Source organism: Chinchilla lanigera, unplaced genomic scaffold (assembly GCF_000276665.1).
Source record: "Chinchilla lanigera isolate Chin_1 unplaced genomic scaffold, ChiLan1.0 scaffold00003, whole genome shotgun sequence".
In the NCBI taxonomy this organism is placed as follows: Eukaryota; Metazoa; Chordata; class Mammalia; order Rodentia; family Chinchillidae; genus Chinchilla; species Chinchilla lanigera.
In genome coordinates, this window is record NW_004955404.1 from 28,409,350 (window position 1) to 28,421,843 (window position 12,494).

Sequence of the window (12,494 nt, forward strand, 5' to 3'; positions counted from 1 at the left end):
GGTTAAGTAGGAGAACTCTTGAGTCAGAACACTCTGTTACTGTGTTTCTATCACTTTGTAGGCTGGTTTGGGAGTTCAGCTGCGCATGGCTTGATGACACTGGTCAGAAAAACAATAAGAACAAGACTTGCTTTTTGTTTGTCTGAAAATTCCCCACATAAGCAAAATGCATGGCAGTAAGACACCCCTCTACACTTTTGGTATGATATCCTCTATTAAAAAACCATGGTTTTATCCACCTTCTTTTCCTGGTAGTCTATGACTTTCAGTCGTAATTAGATGTATAAAAATTTAATATTCTTACAATAAATTTACCCAATAATTTGTCCACTTTTCCTGTGTCCTGTTGCATGTAAAAAAGAAAAAACCAAGTGCACCATGAAGTGTATCCCAATTTCATAAGAAAACAAGTTTCATGTACCATTCATAATCTAAACAATAACAATAATTAGAAAATCACACAGACCACAGTACAAATTTTCCATATGATGAAATGCATTTCAGCATAATGCTTTTGTCACCTTTTTGTCTAAAACTATGTGAAGATACACAAAGTGTATTTTGAAGTATGCTTGGGCCTCTCTCTCCCTTTCTCCCTCTCTATCTCCGTCACACACACACACACACACACATACACACACACAGATCGTTTGTGACTTATAGCTATTGCTTAGAAATCTGTTTTCCAAAGCATTCTTTTTTATATTAAATCTTTTTCATGGATTTAGAGATATGTGGTGACAAAACTTGTACCCGAAAGCAACTTTTCTAATTTTTTATGCCATATGTTACATAGTACAGAAGTGCCAGAAGCAAGAAGTGGTAGAAATGTCATTGCCCCTCCTCCCCCCCCAGAAGTTGGCATAATGGTGAGGGGATGGGAAATGTAGTTCTGATGGGTTTGAATTCAGATTAATGAATTGAGAGAAAATAAAGAATACGACTGGGCTGTGCTGTGGAATATGACTGGCATCCTATGAACCAGGAATCAGTTGAAAATATAACATCACAGATGACTGCTTTAAAATAATAAATACTTACCTTGATATTATTTTTCAAATACAGAGAGGTCAAAAGAAAATAAAAATGATTGGATGTTCCACTGAGATAACCACCTTGGACATTTTGCAGTATTTTATTTTAATCTTTTTTCTTCAGTCTAATAGGCAAAATACATGTGTGTGTTATTTACTGAAATGAATTCAGAGTGTGTATACAATTTTATATTTGGCTTTTTTTCCATGACATATATCATGAGTACTTTCCTTATTTAACATTGAACTTTTCCCCTTTATTTAGCATAATTGACAAAGATCATATATATTGAATGCAAACAACATCATGTTTTGAGATACATATACATTGTGAAATTACTACTGCAGTGAAGCTAATTGATATGTCCATGGCCTCAAATACTTTAGCAATTCTTAGTTTGTTCTGCTTAAAAATATTTTGCAATAACACAAGTCAAATACTCTTAAACACAATGAATTATGTACCGAACATCTCACTCCCAGAGACAAATTGAAACAGTTAAATGAACATCATCCTACATGATTGCTTGGTATCTCTACACATTAGTGCATTTTGAAAGTAAATAATTGGCAATGCTGTCTGTACTGTTTGGTAAATTGCTGTTTCACTAGGCAGAGTGTGGTGAACACATTTTCAACTCAATAAATTTATATCAACATCATGATCCCTTAATGATATAATTAATAACACCTTTTTCATCTCCTCTATTACCCTCCCTTACACATCCTTGCCCCATATCTCGTCATTTATTCCTTTTCTTTTCTTTTTTTTTGTTTTTTTTTTTCTGGTACCAGGAATCGAACTCATGACCTTGTGTCTGCCAGGCAGGTGCTGAGCCTCTGAGCTAAATCCCCAGCCCCTATCTTGTCATTTAAAATTGATAGAAATATGAATTTTGTTTTCTATATTTTATTTTTGGAATTCTATAACCAACCCTTTCTCTGTGCATAGAAGAGATAAGAAAAGGGGTGTCTTGCATTTAGAATACCTTGCTTAGTAACAACCCATAATTAGGAAGGGTATTTTATTTAAGTAATACTTTTCTGTAGTAAGAATCATGGTTCACACAGACGTGCTTAGTAGTGACAGGCATGCAGGTGACTTTATTAGCTGAGGATGAAAATAGCTAAGCTCCCGTAGTGAGCCAAACAGTAATTCTCTCTGCTGGATGAAATAAGCCCCACTGACCCCCTTCCCAAACCTCAGAATCTTTCTTCAAAACTCCCTGAACTACCTGTACACCAATTGTGTTTGCTTTCACGATGGATAATCATACACCTGCCTCTTAAATCTCCCAGATTACTTTTTGCTTCATTGAAACAACTCTCCAAATTCTACTTTAATCTAAAAGTTTCTCAAACTCCTGAGATAATTACAAATTTTGCTAAAATAAAGATCTTAGAACTTCCCTTGCTGTGACACAGAGTCAGTTTCCTCTTGATATGTTTAACGTGGATGTTTACTAGCTTTATATATTTCTATGATGTTTTCATTTGTGTGTTTTTTCAGGGTTCTGCTTTTCTTCCCTTAATAAGTTGATGTTCTATATACCATGAAGTGGACAAATTTGTGCTAAAATGAAAACACTCCTTTGAATTTCAGTGTGTGTATGTGTGTGTGTGTGTGTGTGAGAGAGAGAGAATTTGTGCATGCATTTTGGGAAGTCTTCTCTTTGCTAGATCTGAGCAGACATGAACCTGAAGAGGACACTGAGAATTAATCTGGGAGCTAAATTTGAACTAAAAAAGAAATTCTTCACTTGATCCAGTTAATACTATAGGTTATTGAATGCTGTTTGTGGCAATGATTATTTGCATGTCAGTCTCACCATATGATAAATCACTATTGACTGACATCAGTTGATAAATAAACACACCTTAAATAAACACATTATAATATGCTAAGCCTAAGTTGCTGCCCAGAAGGGATGGGGAGATAGGCTCTTAGATATAGTAGTTGTTCTTAAGGACTTTAAAAGTTATAAGGTTTATCTGGGGGAGGAATATGTGTATCATATATGAATGAAAAGTATCCTTAATATACAAGAAACCCCTCAGCATTAAATATTAAAAAAAGGCAGAATAAAGCCAGTTCTTAAAAGATGATATGCAAATGAGTAATGAAGAAATTTAATTTCTCTAGTAGTCAGAGAAATGGGAAACAAAATATTGCCAGGTACCATTTTCCACTTTAACACTTTTGTATTGATAAATCTTAAAAAGATCAATAACATCTAGTATTGTCAACTGTGGAGAAACACAATCAAAATATGGCTGGAGGCTGAATTTAGAACACTTAGGTAGAGAGATCTTTAATAATTAAAATTTATAACATAAATTAACTCTACAGTCCTACTGTGAAAATCTGTGGAAGATAAAATCACAAGTACCAAAGGAAATAGTTTAATTTTGCATAATAATGGTTATCACATTGTAGTAAATGTTACCATGTTAGATTCCTATCAATAGGGAAATGACTAAATAAATAGTGGTAGGACTGCACAGAGGAATTTAATGCACTTATTAGAATAAATGAGTTGCATCTGTGTGCATTGTTGTGTAAAAGGTTACATAATAAAGTATATAATAAATAGAAATGTACACTCATGTATTTTGTGTATGTTTATGTTTCTGGTGGGAACCCTGGGAAAGGTGTGTAGACCCAATATGATGGAAGAAAAATAGAGGGAGCTTGCTAGAGGGAAAAAATAACTTGATATTGACTCCATGATGGACCAGTTACTGAAACTTTTAATGTACATGAAACTGTGCTCCACCCTGGGAAAAACACAGATATATGAGTTGTAGTTGCAGGCCTCCAAATAGAATTCAAATCTAGTTATAATGAAGGTGAGCATGCATAAAATAATATAAACAGGACAGAGAATATAGAGTTACATGCTAATTATATGGTAAGGACTCCAGCCACAGTGGAAATCTGGAGGAGGGTTTGATCCAGAAGAATGGAGGTGGTGAGGGGGGCAGCTTGCAGTGAAAAACAATTTAAGTTGGGTTTAGAGAGAGTTCACATTCTCCTCATTTTTACTGCCTTTCTTCACCTTAGACTTTCATTGTTATGCATCTGGCCTGGTTGTTTGCTTTTAGCTGCCACTTTTGTCAATATTTGCTTGATATTTTGAACCCTGAGCGACTTGAACTCTGTTATAGCTCGTGTCTAAATGTTCCCCCAAAGCCTCAAGTGGTCATAGGTGAGGTTTTTCTCCGGGGTGGTTGGATCTAGAGTGTGTGATGCTGGGATTAAAGATGCGTGATTACTAAATTAGTCTACTGGTTGGTTTGATGCCACCCTAATCCCAGTAGCCTAGAAAGAGTATAAAAGGGGCAGAAAGAAGTTGCTAAGGTCCCTTGCTTGGTTCTGCTGACTTCTGCCTGTCATGGGCTGTTTCTCGTCTTCCTGTCTGCATGTGTACCTCCCTTGGAGTCAGCCAATTATGGACTGAAACCTCTACAAACTGTGAACCAAATAAACTTTTCCTCCTTTAACTTTGGATGTTGGGTATTTTGTCGCAGCAGTGTGAAGAATAACTCATACAGACCCCCAATCAATTCTCAAGGGCGCTTTTGAGCCTTTTTCTAGTCTAAGTCCCTTAGGGTAAGCATTAAATAAACTTAGTCGGCTATGTAAGCTCAGTCAGCTATTTTGTTGATGTGGGTAAACAGGGTAAGCGTCATAATATTTAGTAATTGTGGCTCATCTCTGGGTGGGCCTCTAGGTCAGGACCCTAACAGTTTTGTTTAATTCTTTCTCCTTAGGCTGTTAGAATGAATGAAGGTAAGTCATAGTGTTCAAATTTTGCCATTCTCTACCCCGTTCACAAACCCCGCCTCAATTAAGTGATTTCCCTGCAGTGGGAGGGGTAATTTTCTGAGTGAATTTGCATGTCTGCATAGATCAGCATTATTGTTAATCACCTCTGCACTTACATATATTTATATGCGTGCTCACAAGTGCAAAGATGCACTTTCAAACTTAATTAAAAAATAGAAAGCAACCTAAAGTGTGCTAGTATTTCCCCTGACTTCAGCATGATCTACCACTTTGACAAAATTTCATAAATCTCCCGAAATAAAAATTCTACTGCACAGAACCATTTTATGCAGCAATATAGGTACTTAAAATATTCAGCAACTTTCATCATGTTTTGCCTCTTGGTACATGAGATTTTTATGTATTTAATAGTTACATATGTTATATATTTTAAACAGTATTTTTTACTAATGGTCCCCAACAGTACATTTCTCTGAAACTCTAACATCTGTGTTTTGTCTTGCAGCTTCTGATGCTCGCCTTAAATTGAGCACGGCCCACCACGGAGGGCAGGGTAGTGGATATTTTTAAAAGATGGCTGGATCCAAAGATGAAGGTGTCAAAGTTGTCAAGTCTTGGTGATGGAAGTGCCTCCTTCCTCCCTCTTTGAAGGGCAATCCCGGAGCTGGCATCTGAGAGGGTCCTGCTGCTCCCAGGCCTGCAGCAGGTACATGGAAACTCCGAGGAGGGGAACTGTGGGGAATGTTCATTTGTTATTTATTTATAAACTCGCAGTGCCACATCATGTAAAATTAACACCTTTAATGGGCTCCTGCCTCAGTGGCTTGGAGGACAGGCGTTCGCCAGCCAAGGCCACCTGCTGGCTCCCAGGCGATGTGGTTGTGCGTTTGCATTGGGCATTGGCTGCACAGGGTCTGGTGCTGAAGTCAGCCTTGTGCTCAGCTGGTCGGCAAAGGACTGTCCCCTGGAAGAGAATGTTTAGGAAGTGCAGTCTTTGGGGGCTTTTGCGGTTGCACAGATGAGTGATTACTTTGGAGTGTAAATTCCTTTTTCTATCTGCTTAATGAAGAGATTTACATCAACATTCATTTATAATAAATTGGGGGGAGGTGGCTTCTCCCATATGCCGACATCCAGAGGGTCCCTTTTCTGTATGAGTTCATAAATAATCAATGTTTACAATGAAAAGGTTTTGTAAGCATTATCTTTTCCTGTCATAAAAATTCTCTCATGCTTCTAAGGGAAGACCAATATAATCTGTGGACAAAGATTATGGAACCAGAATGGATTTATGCTTGCAGCTTGAATGTAAGTGTCTGGGAATTAAGGAGAAAGGCCTCAGCTTCCACTCACCCATATCATTGCTCCTGCTTCTGTGGGGAAAGTTCTTATTTAATTTTATAGCATTATTTAAGTACAAAAGATGTCTGGCAAAGAGGGGATACACATTAAGTCATTCAACAAACATTTGTCAGCTTACTATGTGCTGAATATTGTCCTTAGTAGGTATACGTGTTGAAGAGCTCTTGGTCTTATGTAAGAGAGGAACATGTGGCAGATCAATAAAATGCATGCTAAAGTGTTATGTACTTGGGAATGCAGAGGAAAGAAAAATAATTATTCCCTTTAGAAACAGTTACAGGCTTCATAGAGGTGATATTTGAGTTTGAAGAATACATAAATAGTTATGCGAAAACAACTCCAGGTAGTTTTCAAAAAAGCTAGCTGGGCACAGAGCTCACAATCACTTGTATATGAATATCTGTCAGACAGCAGTAGCCACATCAAGCGCCAGGCACTGTGTGGGTTCTGCAGACAGCGCGGCTCTTCCAAGGACGGAGCGTTATCAGTGTTGGACATGTGAGTGACACTGGTGGTGCGGCGAGGTGCAGAAGCTTAGGCCCATTAGTGCCCAGCCTGTGCCATTGCTTTGATACTGTGACAACGTGGCTGCCCTTTCCAGAGCTCTGAGACGCTTGACCTGTTGGGAAAAGTGGGAGCTATAGCATGGTTGTGAGGAGAGTGAAGGGTGCAGTAGGGTCGGGGTGTGGCCAGATCCTGAACAACCATGAATGCTCCAAGAAGTGTAAAGTTTATCTTATATCCTGTGGGCAATGAGAAGTCAGTTGTCAGAGGCCTCCTTGTGTGTGTGTGTGTGTGTGTGTGTGTGTGTGTGTGTATGAGATTCAGGGGCCTAGACAAGAGATAGAGGCATGGCTGGACATGGTGTTCCATACTTGTAATCCCAGCACTTGGGAGGCTGAGGACCACTGAGAATTCAAGGCCAGTCTGGACTACATGACCAAGACTCTTTCTCAGAGAGAGTTGGGCCAGGGGAGCCAGAGAGAGAGAAAGAGAGAGAGGGAGAGGTGAGAGAAAGAGAGAGAGAGAGAGAGAGAGAGAGAGAGAGAGACACACACACACACACACACACACACACAGAGACTGAATTTCACTCACCTAAGAAATGCAGCCTCAAATTGCATTGCTCGTAAGGTATGAAGTATGTCTTGACAAACACTGCTACAGTGTTTTCATACTGAGAAACTTGAAGCTTTCTCCTCACTCTAGGCCCCGGACTTCCAGGAATTCCTTCTCTGTGCTACTGAGATGTAAATTTCCTACTATCCAGCAATGTTTCTCTGAGGGCTTGGGATCCACCCACTTTTTTTTTTTTTTAAATATTTTTATTTTAAAAAATAAAAGAAGGAAAACACTAACAAACAGACATCCATTTACAAAATAACATAAGAGCAATACAAACAAAGCAGAGTTACAAAGTGGTAGGAAATTTACAATGGTTGTTGTATTACTTATTGGTATCTTCAAGGTGGTTTCTCAGGAAAACAAAGAGAGACATACAAGATTGATCAAACAAGTAATCACTGGATTGAGCCACCAGTGCAACCCTACCCTGGGTAATACACCCATTTGTTTGTAAACATGGACGGAGTTGACAGTCCTGTCTCCCTTCCTCTGTGGGAGCAGAGGAGCCTAACTTCTATCAGGGTGAATTAGCGAGCACAGATGTCCTAATCACAATGACTGACCTCCACTACTGCCCAGGATTTTTCCATTAGTTTGCCCCAAGGTTAAAAAAAACCCTCCTGCCTTTGTTACAATGAGCTGAGTTCCATCTCTCTCCAGTTCCGATACTCTTGATCCCGTTTGTAATGGTTTTACATTAAGTCCATGCTGACCACTTATGTGGTACAGTCTTTCTTTCACAATTTCGGGAATGAAAAGGGAGGTGCAGACCCTTCCTATCACTTTACTGACTGCTATTAGTGTGGGTGTGACACCCATGACAATCAACCTGAAAGTATCCAATTCCTTTTGAGACTGAAGTTCCGTAATTAGTTCATGTGCACAAGAGGGTGTGGATTCCTCAGTTCTAGCCTGCTTTGAAGAGTAGGCCAGGAGGCCTCAGGCTGAAGACCTGGCACTGAAGTGTTGGCCAGTACAGAACAGATGTTGCCCAAGTTATCCATTCAGGCTGCGATTAATACATTCCTTTTTTTTTTTTTTTTTTTTAAAAAAAAGGATGTTTCTGTAAAAGAGTTAAGTAGTGAAACTCAGGATCTCATGACAAAAACTTGAAGAAATCTTTGGCAAATTAAGCTCTCAGTCAACACTGGAAATTAGGTAATTGATTTTACCTTTTTTATTTTAACATATTATTTTGATCTGACTTTTGAATTGATGTCAGTTTTAAGGGCCATAGCAATCTTTTCCATACAAATATTTATTACTTTCTCTTTCACTTCCAGAACCATCCATGTTTCCTGAAGCTTCATGGTTCTGTCTCCATCTCTCTGTTCTCTTGTCTTACCACTCCCCTCTCATGCCTTTTGACCCAGCCAATCTGAAGTCTTCTGGACAGGCCATGTGCTCTGCTCCCTGGCTATACTCACTATTAGCTGCCTTAAGGACATTTTCTCTGTTCTTCTTCACCTGGAGCTCTGGCTGATCCTGGTGGAGGTCTCCACCAATCTCACAAAATGGTGCTAGGGTCTCCTTTTTGAAGGCCTAAACCACCTGCTCATACCTCCTTGACATGAGGCATATAAAATGGATCATCACTGCCTTTTGTGACTATATTCTCTATGAGGGTAAGGATTCCACCTTGTCTTTTCTGTGTATCCTAGCAGAGGACCTGGATGCCAGAGATTGCCAGAAAATACTCTTGAGGTAACTTACCCGTGAGCACCATCAAGAATTCAGCCTGACTCTTCACAAAGTGAAGAGAAAGATAGGTTTGAAAGGAATACTAAATACCCAAGCAACCACCACAAGGACAGCCAGTTCCCCTGGGCTTCTGGAATTTAGCTAAATTTAGTAAGCCTTTTCTTGCTCCAAAAAGTCAGAAAAGTACTAGTCCTGAATTTCCTGGAGGCAGAGAAGGGATAGCTCTGTACTGACCTTAGAGACCCTGCAAACTTCTAGTAAATGTACTGAGAGGGTGTGGGTTGAGGGGGCAGGGGCTAGTCACTGGGATGCTTACCTGGTAGAGACCCATTCTGCCTGCGTCGAGATTTTCCCTCAGGTTTTCGTTTAACTTGGCTGGTCTCAGAGCCAACTCTGGCATCATGCCCCATCTGGCCTTTCCTAGGGGCTTCAATTCTAGCAGGGACTAGAAGTCACTGCCTGCAGCATTTCTTCCTTTGATCTTTTGGTTTCAGTCCTTTCATCATTGGCACGCTTACTCCTATAGACTTACTCGTCTTCCATTCTTTCCTTCCCACAGACTCTGGGGAGCTCTAGTTGTGAGACTGGTAAACAGCTGCTCTGCCCACCACAGGTTGGCCCCCGTGCTGGGAGAGGACACGCAGATCTTAGGTGCCATGGTTAGTTTTTCTGTCATGTACAAACTGGTTTGGTCACAGCTCTGCACGCATGATTGAAACTCTTTAAGTTCTGGATATTGGTTTTTAAAAAAAGATGTGTGTGTGTGTGTGTGTGTGTGTGTGTGTGTGTGTGTGTGTGTCCAGCAGTGACAGTCATGCTAGAACTGGCACTTGATCTGTCCCAGCACCTTGTGGCACTTTCACAGTTCAGTTTGCTTGTTGGTTGTTGGATGCCTTCAACTTGATGACTGAGGGATTATAAGGAATACTCAAGAGATGACACTTTTATTTCACAAAGCAAGATTCCACCAGTGAATACTGATTTCTTTTTAAAAAATATAATGGATGCCCTCAGTTTTCATAGCTATTTTGGATCAGACCTGCACTGATGCACATGAACTGGAGGAATGAGCACCTGCTCTTCTTTGTAGAGGCAGACGGTGATTTGAGAACAGAGCTGTTTCACAGTAACACGTGTGTGCGTGCACACACACACACACACACAAAATAAAAATAAGCCAGATGTGGTGACACAAGCACTCCAGGAAACTGAAGCAGCAAGACTGCAAGTCCAAGCCCAGTTTGGGCAACTTAGTGACTTAGTGAGACTTTGTTTCAAAACAAAAAATTAAAAATGACTGCGGATGTAGTTCAGTACAAAGGCCTTGGTCCAATCCCCAGTATCACAAAAGTAAAAAAACACACAACACAAAGACCAAGTAGAAGTTAATTTGAAGTTCCCTAGAAATCAGGCAATGGTAAGATAACTGCACATCTACGTTTCCCCAGAGCAGTCCCAGTCTATATCTACAACCCTGAGGTAATTATTGGTGGAATCCCATTTCTCTCAAATGTAGGATGTAAATGATATATAAACACCTAAGTATACAGCAAGAGTTCTCACAGTGTAATGTGCAAAACCTATGGGGGGGGGGCTAATACATTTATTTCTATAAAAATAAGGCAAAGTAGGCTTTTTACATCTCACTGAATATTTTTGTTCTGTTCTGTTGACATTTTCATTGATGATCCGGAAACAATGATGAGTAAACCTGCAGATGCCTCTACGTGAATGAAGGCAGCAGCACCAGACCTTGCTACCAGTCACTGTGTTCTCCACTGCCACTGTCTCAGAGAAAGGAGGGCCAGAGAAAAAAGAGAAGCAGAGCTATTGAGGATTAGGGAGTGTGATGGCTGGCAGCTTCCTCCATCAATGCCCGATGGTTCCATGAGAACAGGCACAGTCCTTGGCATGATGTGAAAGGCCCTTGTGATGTGGCGCTTGCCTACTTCTCCAGCGTCACTGGTAAATGGGCCTCTCACCTCCTTACCTGCTGAGTCGCAGCTCCATGCCTCCTTGCCAGGGCTCCTTTCTGCTTGTTCCCACAGAGCCTGAGAGATCATCATGGAGGCACTGAGACCACCATTTTGTGACGTGTACTTACTTCCTTGTCTCTTCACAGGACTATGAACTCTCTCGAGAGCAGAGGCTTTATCTTATTTATTGTTTGATTTTCTAAAACTGGCATAGTTCCTGGTTCAGTCTGAGTATGGGCTGAATCCATTTCTAAGATTTGTAAGAATATGTTATTATTTTAAATTCAATAATAGCTTCATATTAAGGCTTTAGTAGCATGTCAGACCTTTAATTATTGCATATTCACAAATTCAAATTTTTGTCACAAATTTTTTAGAACTCACTATTGCTTTTGTAAAATAAAAAAATTACTTATATTCTCATTTTTCTTCTTTCAGCATTATTTTTCAATATTTCTCAGATAAATTTTAGAATAGTTTTGTCAGATTTTCTTTCTAAAACATTTCCACTATGACTAGAAATGCATTAAATCTGTAATAGATATGGAAGGACTATCTTGTTTACAGTTTTTAATTTTTCCATTAGATACATAATTGCTCTTGCCCATTGTGAAAAGAAAGTCTTTCTTATTCTCCTATGCTTGAGAGTTTTCTTCACTGAGATTATTCCAAGCAGTATCATTTTTCGGTCTGGAGTTATGACTTAAAAATCGTGGTCTCACCCAGCACCACACACACACACACACACACACACACACACATCTCAAATGATCAGCAGGTAGTCCCTGCCAATCCTGAAGCTGAAGTGATGTCTTTTTCCTTGTGCCTTTTTAACTCCTATGCCCTAGTCTCCTTGTGGAAGTGCCTGGAATCCAGGGGAGATGGAGCTTCTGTTCCTTTATCCATACTGTTTAATATAAGTGGGTGTCCATGAACCAAGAACTGGGTCTACAACAGGAGGATCTCTAGGGTAAAGAATATCCAATCCCTCTTTATTTATAAGGCTGGGAAATAATAGTAGAAAAAAATTAGTAGAAAATTTGTTTCTTAAGGTAAAAATATATATATATATATATATATATATATATATATATATATATAAAAGCGAAGATAAATATGTTACTAATGGATATCACTTCATTAAAAACAATGATTTGTGCTTATATTGTTTGATTAATCTTTCATGCTTATATCTTGTAATCTGAACTACTTTGAAGATAACAATACATAGTATATTAACCACTGCTAATCTCCTCTTATCTTACTTTGAAACTCTGTATCATTGTTTTCTATTGTTTTTTTTCTCTTTAAAATAAGAAAAGAAAATTAGTGTCTGAATTTTGATAATTTACTTTGTTGTTTTCCCTAAAGCTCTCTACAATGTGTAAATATGATTTTTGTTTTAAGGAAAGAATTAACTTCATTAAATAGATTCAATTACAGGCAAGTACAGTGGCACTATTGTCAAACATCACTTGCATCAAGATCTTAAGAGGTTATGCTTTG